The 13169-nt window shown below is 40.2% G+C and overlaps 1 protein-coding gene across 1 annotated transcript in view; it reads right to left on the bottom strand.

Annotated features, from left to right (window-relative positions):
* lingo1a (leucine rich repeat and Ig domain containing 1a) overlaps positions 1–12029 on the bottom strand; it is a 60595-nt gene extending 48566 nt beyond the window's left edge. Inside the window, exon 1 of the mRNA XM_029668738.2 lies at positions 11555–12029. The gene's annotated coding sequence lies outside the window, so the exon portion shown is untranslated. The remainder of the gene's footprint in view (positions 1–11554) is intronic.
* Positions 12030–13169: the final 1140 nt, after the last annotated feature.

Genomic DNA, 13169 nt, shown 5'->3' with positions numbered 1-13169 from the left:
ATGCATTAAGAGCCTGTGGATATTTTTTTTTATATCCAGCAAAAGCTTTTCCATCAATCCAAAGCTGGTAACCAAAGGGCCTGCATCAATGTCGCTTTTGTAGGATAAAAAAAATTGTTGCTTTGACAATACTGTGAACTGTTCTTCGTGATTTAATAACAAATGGAATCATTCTGATCTGAATTTGTCATTCAAGTCGAAATTGAAGGGTGCTGGGTTCCATGGGGTCGTGCGAACGCTCTGACTTTCTTTCTCATCAGTCGAAGGGGTAAGCTAACCGGAGACAGATGAGAGTGTGGAGAAGAGCACTCATATTGAAACGTTGCACCAACTATCTCAACAGGGTATTTTTACAGCCATTATTTCTGGGATTTAGTACACAACTCTAGCCCTTATCCCCCACTCCTACTGGAGTGTTGTTCTAGTAGTAACCATTGAAAACTCACTTATTGCCTATGCATCTCTTTTACACCTGGATCAAAGTACAGTTTATCTCAAACAGAAATGGGCCACAAAAACCCTAAACTGTCGAAACTTCATGAATAATGAACCCTGTCACAGCTCCATAACATATACTGCTGAGTATACAAAACATTAAGAACACCTGTTCTTTCCATGACAGACTGACCAGGTGAATCTAATTTTATTTGTAAGTAACGCTTACCAAACATTGCAGTTCAAACATTACCAAACATTGCAGTTCAAGAAAAAGAGTTAAGAAAATATTAACTAAACAAACTGAGGTAAAAAATGTGAAGTAACACAATAACGAGGACAATATACAGGGGGTACCAGTACTGAGTCAATGTGTGGGGGTACAGGTTTGTCGACATAATTTGCACATGTAGGTAGGGGTAAAGTGACAATGCATAGATAATAAACTGTGAGTAAAAGCAGTGTAAAAACAAAGGGGGGGGGGTCAATGTAAATAGTCCAAGTGGCTATTGATAAATTGTTCAGCAGTCTTATGGTTTGGGAATCCAAGTGATAGCTCCTTATTGATGTCACTTGTTAAATCCACTTCAATCAGTCTCGATGAAAGGGAGGATACAGGTTAAATAATACATTTTAAGCCTTGAGACAAGGATTGCGTATGTGTGCCATTCAGAATGTCAAGACAAGTGCCTTTGAAAGGGGTATGGTAGTAAGTGCCAGGCACACTGGTTTGTGCTGCAACACTGCTGGGTTTTTCACGCTCAACAGTTTCCTGTGTGTATCAAGAATGGTCCACCACAGAAAGGTCATCCCGGCCAACTTGACACAACTGTGGGAAGCATTAGAGTCAACATGGACCAGCATCCCTGTGGAACACTTTCAACACCTTCCATGCCCCCTAACAAATTGAGGCTGTTCTGAGGGCAAAAGGGGAGGGTGCAACTAAATATTAGAACGGTGTTCCTAATGTTTTATAAACTCAGTGTATATCAATATGGCCGCCATAAAAAATAAACAAACCCAAATTACAGAACTGCTTCTATTATTTTACCCAGGTGGTGCTAGCTGATGCTGGTTGTCTCTGCTCTCACAGCGAGGCAGGAAACCCTACGGAGACCCCACGCTGGGCCGTTAACCGTCCATCTTAATGCAATTTACAGCTCCCCCCATTTGGCGAGTGACACGCATGTCCATCATCACATCCTTCCAATGATGGGTGATGCAGTTTAATTTGTTCCCGGCAATGCCGGCACCGGCCGAGGCACTGATTGCCCCATGTGCACTGAATACTGATTTCCCCCCATGGAGGGCCACAGTAAGCACAATCACACCTCCAAAGCCCTTGACCCAAGACCTCGCTCAACACCACCACAACAGCCTTTTACAATAATGCATCCTCCTGAGCACTACAAGTGCTGTATGACAGGCTGTTATTCCTACCACCGACCGAGATGATAGAGTGAACGTCAATGATGCATTTTACATGGCACAGGACGTGGAGGATGTTGGATGTGCACAGGCAGCTGCTTCCCACAGTTGTGTCAAGTTGTCTGGATGTTCTTTGGGTGGTGGACCATTCTTGAAATGTGCGCGAAAGACCCAGCAGCAATGCAGTTCTTGACACACACAAACCGATGCGCCTGGCACCTACTACCATACCCCGCTCAAAGGCACTTAAATATTTTGCCTAGCCCATTCACTCTCTGAACGGCACACATACACAAAAACAGCATGAAAATGTATGCACTCACTACTGTAAATCGCTCTGGATAAGAGCGTCTGCTAAATGAATAAAAAAATGTAAATGTCATGGAAAGAGCCTAATGTTTTGTACACTCCGTGTATATCAAGTATTTTCTAATCCAATGTGAGTGAATGCTCTCTACAGTTCCCTATTTACGCAACAGGGAGACAAAAGTTGAGCTTGGAAAGAAGATGCTTGCTTTAATCCTAATGGCAGAATAAATTAGGCAAGCAACAGCTTCTGGAAATATCACTGTCGAAGTGAACGGCAGGCATCCAATTCTGGTGGCTATTGCCATTTTAAGACACGCAGCTATTGTTTCTGTTACCTCAGGGTTCACAATGTGTATGGGCAGTAACTCTGAACTTCATAAATGCCCACTGGCATTTTCTCAAGGATCCAATCAGTCAGTGCATGGTCCATTTCAATTATCATTTGGTTCTTACAGACCTGCTTCTCTCCTTTGGTTCTTACGGACAACTCTCAGGGTTTAACACAGATGATTAAACTGGGTATGTCATTTCCATTTCATCGCATAGCAAAGTACCACATGGGGATTGAGCGGTGAACTGCAGTTGTGATCGATTACAACACTGCATTACTATGTTGTTAAAGCAGAAATCCAAGGTTTGGTTTATTTTTTTCAATTCACCAACATAATGTGCCTATCGGTGTAATAGAATGGAGAGTAATGGTAAATATCATAAGTGTAAGACATTTGGAGTGTACAATGGTATGTCCATGAATAGATAACTGTTCATGTGGCCAACAAAGCCTCAGATTGCAACCTACCACCATTGTCTTGTAATACCCTCATGATCAGCCATAAAGTATGTCCTGTCCTTAATGCAAGATGTAACCCTTTTCTCCGGTCTTAAAACTCTCCTTTCATTTTAAGGCACCTCGGCAAATCAAATAGAGAAAAATAGTGATTCAACATGGCTCTTACCACTGAAGTGGAACATTTTATTTAAAGATTAGTGCTTGTTCTATATAGCGGCTGTTCTATTTTTGCCAGTCTCAATGACAATACACCTGATTTGTTCTGAAAGTGGTTATGTACGAGCCATACTTCAGCTTTCTGAAAAGCTGAAACGCACAAGTCATTATGCCAGAGCTTTTAGATCCACAACATGGTCTCCAAATGTGAATATGGCAACATGCACTCCATCTGACCAACTGTGACAGAGATATGTAGTGTGGGCCTTTGTTTAGTGGATCTGGGTCTTGTTTCCTCGATCTCGAACAAACCCCCAAAATCTGTTACGGGTCTCAGGCTAAGGTTCCATATACAGATGTAGAAACTATTATCCCATATGGACATATAGAAACTATTATCCCATCCCATTTACAGATTTTAAAACAATTATCTGTAAATGGGGCCTCAGCCCAAGGCCTGTAAAACCTCCATAGCGTTAAGTAAGAATTTGAATTACAAAAAAGTGCAATAAATCCCATTTCAACTGCATTGTTTGCATCCGAGTTGTCTCCCAAAAAAACACTGTTGCAACTAGTGCTGAGCAATTAACTGAAATATCAGATATTTTTGGTTGTTAAATAACTAATTGACCAATGTCGGTTCAAGTATTTGAATTCCATTTTGTCCTGTCTTTTTCTGTTGGCGCGATGTGCAGATTCTGTAGAGAGAAATCAGATCAAGCCTAAATTGTGCGATTTAGTAGGGACTTGTAGTTTCCAACAAGCCAATATTCTACATAGTTTAGCGCAGAACTTTTGGGGTAATTAACTACAATGACCGTAATCCAATGCGCAACACAGAGACTGAGAGAAGAGAGAACACTCAATCGAGAGGGATAAAAAGCAGTTGCTTCGCAAGCCTAAAAATATTTTCTCTAAGTGATTGATAGTTTGAAATAAAGTTATCAAATTAAACAAATATTTTATTAAAGTAAAGTCATGTGAATAAATGGTTAATAAGAGATAAACAACTTTACCTGGGTATGGGGTAAGTTGAGCATACACTCTGAATTCTGGCTAAACTTGGAATATTGTTAATTATCAGGTATCCTATTGAAATATTGAGTGCTATAGTCTATTGTCTACACCAGAGGTTAATGGTTATCTGTAGGAGGAATATATATGGGAGGCAATTAAGCTTGGAATGTATTGAGTAAAGGAAGGGCAATCACATGTTGAAGGCACTGATAAGGGTGGAAAGATGTGGTTTAGTGAGGAAGGGGTCGAAGGTCAGGTCACCTTAAGGGAGAATAAACAGTTTATTGCCCGTATCCCTTAACTTCCTGCCTAGCAATAAAGATGTAATGTTTAGAGAGAAGGAGGAGACTCCACACAAACTGGGGTATATATGTATATACAGTTGAAGTCGGAAAATTACATACATAGACTCAAGTAGATTTCCTAACCGACTTGCCAAAACTATAGTTTGTTAACAAGAAATTTGTGGAGTGGTTGAAAAACATCATGAGTTTTAATCTGATCCTTGGGAACCAAAAACGTGAAGGTAATTCATCTGTACAAACAATAGTCCAAGACACCACTTCCATTGTACATGTTGGGATAGTGTTTCGGCTTTGCAAGTAATCATTTCACAGTTCAATTTTGTTTCATCAGACGTTTCTCCAAAAAAGTATGATCTTTGTCCTCTCCAATCCTTGATGTCAATTAGCCTATCCTGTGGAATTTTCATGTGTTCAAAGGCAAATAAACATAAACTGATTTGATAAAACTTAGTATGCACAAAGTAGATTTACCAGAGAAAACTGTTTGTTAATTTGTGAAAAAAAAGAGTTTTAATGACTTTAAACATGACATGTCTTTGCATAATCATTTCACTGCCCCAAAGTCAAATAAACATTGATTTGATATAGTATGTGTTTACCAGAGATGGTAATGTGAAAAACAACATGACCTGCATGCCCCAAAGTCAAATTAGGATATACGTTATGCCAACGAGACAGTGTCCAAGTTTTAAAATTCTCCGGTAGAATGCCCTGCTTTTATTTCGTCACACTCACAACCGTAAGCTATTTTCTGTAATTATCTTGCAAATAAGGATCTTGTTATGAGTTTATTTTCCTGGAATAATGAATACAAACTAAGACCTTGTCAGCTATATGATATGGTAATTTCTTTGTCATAACGACAACGACTAGTTTGATGTCGGACAACAATAGTGTCACAGTGACATCATGAATATTCTATCTACAAACATGTCGATAGACGTAGTATAAACTAGCTTTAAGTCTTAATCTTTGGTTGTTTAGCACATGCCTCACATGTGAATCCTAAAAGAGATGGGCGGGGCTAAGGCTTAAGATGGTGTGAATGATGCTGAACGGGTGTAGATAAAGAGGAGCTCTCCAGTAGGTGCAGCAAATATTTAAGGGCCATTTTCTCAAAAGTGGGTTTACAAGTTGATCAAAGCAGAATTACTTTCCAATTGTTCCTCAAATGTAGAATATTATATACCATTTTCTACCACTGAGTCTCTACTTTTATCCTATGTAACAAAGACCATTTAAAATGTTGCTACATAAGATCGAAATGAGCCAGTCGGCCACAAATTGTAATACTACTATGCATATTGGGCCTAATTCCGACTTAGGGAATCACATATTTCCTACGCACTTCTGAGTAGGTGGTATTCAGACTTACCTTAAGAAGGTGCGTAACGGGCTTTGCAGGTGTGGTTCCCTTGAACAGGCTGAATAGATGAAATTAAACCGCTGAAAACCATACCACTTGTTGGCCAACAGATTTTCTTATGGAGTTTTCATTCAATAGGCTTTTCAGTACATTTATCTTTAGCCGTACCTTTAATTAGAACGTTGGCGACAGACGAGAGAACGGGTTCATGTATTAGGCATCAATGGAAGAAAGCCATCTAAATATATGCATATTCGTCTCCGTTTCAACACCAAGTGGTAGCTTTAAAAATACTCAGATCTTGTCGATTATTTAGGCAGATTTTGATGTTAGGAAAGTATGTATAAATAAAAAATAACAGGTTTGGAGAGCCTTTATGCACTAAATATATTGATGAATAAAAAAATGGTGGTTTGATTCATTCTGAAAATTGCCACAATTCAGTTCTTTAACCCATGGTACTGTTGCAAGATTAGTGTACACAGAATTATGATAGGGAGAAAAGTGTACAATAGTAGGCTATACCCTGATCTATTGCCTGCACTAACCATGGAACTGTGTGATGACACAGCCAAGTATTGCGCCGTGTGTCAGGTTCAAACTGTTAATGTTTGGTCTGCGCTCCATAACGTTTTAATTAGCCTACATGTCTTTTTTATATCATCACTTGTTACTAATAATCCTTAGCAACAACCACAAGGCTGTGACGCCATTTACAGAGGAGGTGAATAAAGGTAAACAAAACAATGGAATGATAATGTAGGCCATACCAACTGAAGGGAACTAACAGTAAATTGGCAGTTGAATATGTGTTTTTATGCTTACTGATGGTTGACACTGATAGTGGCTAATATTTAACATGATAGAAATAGGAAACAGAGAAAGTTTGCCTTTACTGAAGACATTAGAGTGCCCATCCCTGCAAGTTAAAAGGCAGTACAATTTAAATTCTGCATAATGGCATAGCATTTCATAAACTTTTCTGTGGGAAGGTTGATATGTTGATATACTTCAGTTTGCGGCCGTATGACTGAGACTGGTGTGATTTCTATCTAAAAACAAATTAAGTAGATGCTTTTCCACTTGGAACCAGTAGGTTCGCTAGACCTTATTCATGGTTTCCTTGCGTGTGAAGGTGATGGAATGAAGTCAAGGTCAGAATAGTATCTGTAGACACACCTCTGCCACACTTGAATTTATTAGATCTCCACCCAAAACGGAATCAGGGCCATTATGCATAAAACTGACCAAATGTAATCATTATTGTTGGTATGGGGTATAGTGGCAACTTACCCCAAGGCAAACATTTTCACTATATTAGTCCACACTGCTATAAGGACAGAATTGCAAGCTAGGTTTACCACTGTATATTGTAGCAAACACCAATTGATGTCCAAAACAATCTACTTCTTGTTTAGATATAATAATCATGAAACCTATAATACAAATTCACTTGACTTTGTGAAAATCCGTTTGTTGGACCTAAATATTTAGTGAAGATACATTTTGTGTATGGTTTCCTATACACACTGGGTGGCTCAACAAACCAATTTGGCTCAACTTACCCCATTCTCCCCTACATGAAGCACACAGTATTAACATTGTACGTTAGTTACGACGCCTCATAAACACCATCAAATGTGACGGGGGGGGGGGGGGGGGGTAGGCTTTGGCTGTTTTACATGTCAATGAGTTTTATCTCAAGGCCATGGAAGGAAACAATAAATGTCATCATACGGAGGTTCAACCCTGACTGAGCGGAGAGAAGAGGGGAGAGGGATAAGGCAATGTAAAACAACTGTTCCCCAAGTGACACATTTGAAGACAAAACCATCCACATCAAGCTGCTCGGGAGGATTTCACACCAGAAGGAGAAATGCAGCTCACTGTTGGAGTCCACAACTGAGGCAACATGAAACACTGCAACACAGCATCTTAACAAACACTGCCACCGCCACTCCGGCAGACCTTGAAAAATTGCATATGGCTGTCCTGGAATGAATCACACAGAGGAGACTGCTGCTACTAAGATTCAAAGAAGGACTACCAAGGACAAACACGGAGGTACAGAGGAGATTGGAAACCAAATAAAAAAAGACACCTCCCGCTAACAAACTCAGTGCCAGCCTCGAAATGTCCTTTGAACAATGCATTTGCCTTGAGGCATTAACTGACAACATTGAGGTAGCATCGGGTGAAAAGGGCCAAGTAAACAACTTAATTGGTCTCCCCTATGTCAACTGAAAATAATGTGCTATGTCATCACAGAAATTACCAAATGACAGCCTCACAACGGGGACTAATAAACACCTTGTCAACACAGCAGAAGGTGTCAGCGTTACACCAAGGATGAGTGTCTCTCAGCGACACTGGAACACATCATAAGCCAATATTAGACTCACTGGCACTGCTGGTCATTTGGTGGAACTAAGTACTGCACTGTAGGTTGTCAAGCCTTCAGTCATGTTGTCTTATTTACACACTACACTTATTTCCCAACCTTGAGGTTATGTGGCGTTGGTTAAGCACTTTAGGTTGTACTGTCTGGTTTTTCCCCAACCTCAAACGTGGCTATGTACTAGACACAGGTTACATATTGAATTGCAACCAGTCAAAATGCAAAATCTGATGAAGGTGATTATAATGCAGCAATAATCCCCTCTTGATGTTGGGATTATGTATGGTTTACTGCATGCATGACATGGGAATATCGGACTGTATTTGATCAAATAAAGACAATGTAACCATCAAATATGTCAAAACCTAATGGTATTAAGCGTAAGCTTTGCATTTGTCACAACAAATATACTAAAAGGAAAATTCCTTTATTGCCGGTTGCTAAGTGCCTACCCATGTATATCACAATATATTGAGATACAGTATATATGGGTAGGCATAAGCAACCAGTAATATATTATAACATCTGCTTTGGGGTTGGGTTGCCCCAGTATCTGTACATTAGAGATGTCGACAATGAGTATGACGTGTCTCCTCTCTAACGCCCAGGAAGCTCCGATTCAAACTCCCATTAGACAGCTCTGCAAGCATTATGTTGTCAAAATAATTTTTTTACTCACCAAAGATGGAGTTTCACTGAGCAACTACCTTCATTTACTCCCATTACATCCGGTGTGTTCTTCCTTATGATATAAAAATATTTCAACCTTTTTTGGAAGTACATAACGGACGTAACGGGTGTAAAAGAAGATAGTTGGGTGCTCAGCGAAACTACACATATTTTGACATTATAACGCTTTGCAAAGCTGTTTAATGGGAGTTTGAATCAGAGATTCCGGGGCATTAAGGCTTGCACACTTCGCACCTAATGTGAATCTAGAGCTGGTCTGCCAATCGTTCAGCGCCCTGTGTTTTAGGTACCACCTGCTGTTGATCGTTGCGCACTCGGTTCTCAAATTACGTTCAGAATTGCTAAGTACTCTCCGACAGCAAACGCTATTGGTGTGTCTGAGCCCTTACTGAGGAGAAATGTTATACTCATCGTCGACATCTTACACACAGATACCGGGGCATTTAATCTGCATCTGTCTATCCTTCATCGGGGGTGAAAAGGTGAACGCCATTGACAGGCAGTGTAACAGCAAGGTTGCCAAGCTTTAATTTGTTTAATGAAGGCAGGGTGATTGGATAAAGCGGATAACACTTAGCCTACTATCAGCTGTGGTTAGCAGCAGCCCCCTTGATTTAATGCCCAGATAGGCATACAACCAAAAGCTCTTACGGAACAAACAACAATATTGGTGAAAACAATGAGAATACACACTGCCACACCCTTGCAGATGTTAAGCTGTCTCCAACATCTCCAGAGTTCAAGCATCCATCATCTACATGGCTTGTGTTTCACAGATAGCAGGGATGCTGCTTTAATATCCGAGATGACATCTACAGTGAAGCTGCTCTCCCTGTTTCTCTCCTCCCTTAGGCTATTTATAACCCAAAATACATCAGTTTATGAATGTCAGAAGGGCACCAGCATCGCACAGTCTTATGATATAATATTTATATGATGTATAGTTATGACAATAAGAAACTGGTATTTGTTTAAAAAAAAGGGGACAGACATTGGAATCCAGGTAGGCTACAACAAAGGAACAATGTAGCATGATGCTCAAGTTAAAGATGCAAGATATGGTCTTGGATAAACACACATTTTAGTTGCATACTTGATCAACTAACATTATGGCAACCAGCATTGAGACTAATTTTGGATGCACATTATTCCAACCAAATCAACAACATGAGAACAATGAGTGGTTGTTATGCTGCACATGTAGTGAGAGCCATCTGCCTCTTTTCAAATACTCTTTTCCCTATCAATAAAATATGACTGATCACAAAGCTCACTCCTGCGTCACAGTGTGACTGAGTTGTAAATCCATACATTTTCACGGGCAAAGGCGAGAAACCTTTTATGATACTGAATATACTCATCCTTCACCATCCTCGCTGATAACACACACGCCACACAGAAAGATCACACGCACACACAGAGAACAGAAAGAGAGGAGGGAGAGAGAGAAATACATGTCCTGAATCACCAACTGGTACCCCTTTTTCTGTAGTCTATCTAGAGGGTATAGTCTTAATGATCTCAATCATACCTACAAGTACACAGGATGAATTAGAAAAGGTTACTACACTTGAATTAGCACATTAATGGTTTGGTAATTCACCTGAAGAGGATGTGAATATCTCTATTATTTATAGCCTACTCCCTATTCAAATTCCTTACTATTGTCAGGGAAACTTACAACATTCAGCTTTCAGTCTCTATAAATCAGGTGCATAATCAATATTGTATTGGAACATTATTAAAGGCAATTTAATTAATCATAGTCAGGTGTACGTTTTCACAATGACCACACATTTTAATGCATTGTGGTAATAAGAAAACGGAGGCATTTACGCATCTAAATTGTTTGAAATACATTCTGTATTTAGATACCGATTTGGATAGGCTACAATACATATTTCGAAACCCACGCACCAGTCTAGTAAACCGGAGCCCGCCCTGCTCTCTCTCCCCTTGCACCGTCTGTAACACGACTTTTGGCCGACACTGAGTAATGGTTACATGCACACAACAATACGATAATTGTGAATAGTAATGTAATAGTTCGATGTAAACATGTACATGCGTTGCAAGAATAACGATTTCTCGAAAAAACCTGTTTACATGCACACATCTGAAATCAGACGAGCTGATGGGACTTTGATACATGCAGAAAATCGCCAATCAAAATAAACGTTCTACCACAGCGACCATGTTATTTTTGTGAAAAATAATTGATTCTGAGTTCGGACGTATAACGTTTGTATGGGAAAACTATTTCTAAAATGCATACTTTCCATTTTTCCGAACTCACTTCACTGGGGCAAAAGCAGGAGGCTCGCGCTGCTCTTGCTAGCACATGCGCAAATCAAATACACCACTGAAACGTAACGTTACACGTCTTAATAATTCGAAAGATTGCTATAATTGGTATATGCTTGCATCAAATATGACTTTACGCCGATTAAGATAAACAAATAGCATGAATAATGCCATACTCGGCCTACTGCAATAATCAGTTTAATATCGAGTTATTAATATGCATGTAAACGTACTCACTATTGACATCAATTGAACATTAATACAAATGGTATCCATTTCGAGTGTCCTTTCTAAATTGATCACGTTGGTACCACAGCAACAATACTAGCAGCGGGCGAGTCTAAAGGGATACTCACCTACTACTGCTGTTTCCAAACATCCTTTACGCATATCTCCCAACGGCAACTCCCTGTCAAGAAAGAGGCAAATTGAGACCCCCTATCTCGAGTCCATTGCTTTGAAAGACACGATTTTTAAAAAAAACACGGTTCCCCCAGATTCCGATACCGCCTGTGACTTAATAGAAATGGATAGTCCGGAGGAACTGCCCTGTTCTTCTGTCTACCGACGACGCACTGGTTCCTCTCTCCGCCAGCTCGCTATCCCTCGGTCGGAAAGGGGCTCCCAATGCGCCTTCAATCGTCCACTAGGAAAAGGATGCGAGTGAAGTGAGCAACTCCCACGCATTCGTTCCTAAGAACACTGTTCTCTCTCCTTGAGGCAAGTCTGCACGGTCAGACTCGAGATGGATATTGTGTGACTGTCGTCTGTAGCTGCAGTTCGCTTTCTTGTCCTCAGAGTTGAGGGAGGCACAAAACTGATGCATGCACCTTGTTCGGACCACAGTCAGTGTATGTAGATTAGTGTTCTCACGCATGTTTGACGCATATTAATTTGCACGTGATTTAGCCTATTCATCCCACACACACACTTATTTTAGAGCGACCAAAGTGATGCATCGATTGGATGATTAAACACAAAACTCCCTACTTAGTAATGCAGTTTTCATTAAATGAGATTATAAAGACATAGCCTATAGGGCCATTCATTCATCTCAGTGGGTATGCACTCCAAGTAAACCCAATGGTCTTCAATAAACCTTCATCACTTGAAGACTGAGGGATGATGCTAGTCCATGAACCTGAATGTAGTGTATCTGATTTAAATACAGTTAAGATAATTAAGTCTTTAACATATAGGTTTCTAAAAAATAGCGCCCTGTGCCTTTTCTGTAAAGAAAGCAGTACTTATTTTGAAGACCTGGTGGCACTGTCTGCCTCAAATAATCCACACACTCTGACTCCTCAACATTTACAGGGATTTTGGAAATGCCATGACACATGCTCTCAGATAATGTTGAGGAGGACGATATAATGGCTCATTGGTCTCTGCAATTGAAATAAATATTATGTATATTGATCAAAGTATACCTCACCATTCCACTTAATGCAAGTACCTTTGCTTTTTCAGATAATACTGAAAAAGCCTTACAACATTGCCTCACCCACACTTGTGATTTATATTCATGTTGAGAGTGCACTACCATTTTGGATGTATCTAATGTACTTGTCTCATGGTGTTAAAATACTTTTCCTCCACTCCATGTGTTCCCCAGCCTCTTGCATGGAATCTGTGGACCCCTCAGTGCAACTTTTGCCACCAAGGCATCCCAGCTACATGTGAATGTCATCAGCATCAGTTCACGCATGGGCAAGAGGCCCTGGCTTTGAGGACAAGGTGTTTTTTGAGGCATTGGCCTATGTGTTCAACCACTCCGTGGGGAAACATGCCTCAGCTTTCCGGAGCAATACATTGACTGGACTTAATTGCACCGTCATATCACCAGCTCTTCCAGCTATATGGGAATCGAAAATCGGTGAGGGAGGCAGAAACAGTCAACTTTAGCACGAGGGAAGAGTTTGTGAATGGTCCAAGTGAAATGTAAAGCCAGTTCTATGATTTTGTTCCTGT

The sequence above is a fragment of the Oncorhynchus nerka genome, linkage group LG9a (genome assembly GCF_034236695.1).
Source record: "Oncorhynchus nerka isolate Pitt River linkage group LG9a, Oner_Uvic_2.0, whole genome shotgun sequence".
In the NCBI taxonomy this organism is placed as follows: domain Eukaryota; kingdom Metazoa; phylum Chordata; class Actinopteri; order Salmoniformes; family Salmonidae; genus Oncorhynchus; species Oncorhynchus nerka.
The sequence above is the reverse complement of the archived record's forward strand: the minus strand, read 5'-3'. Positions and strand labels throughout refer to the sequence as shown.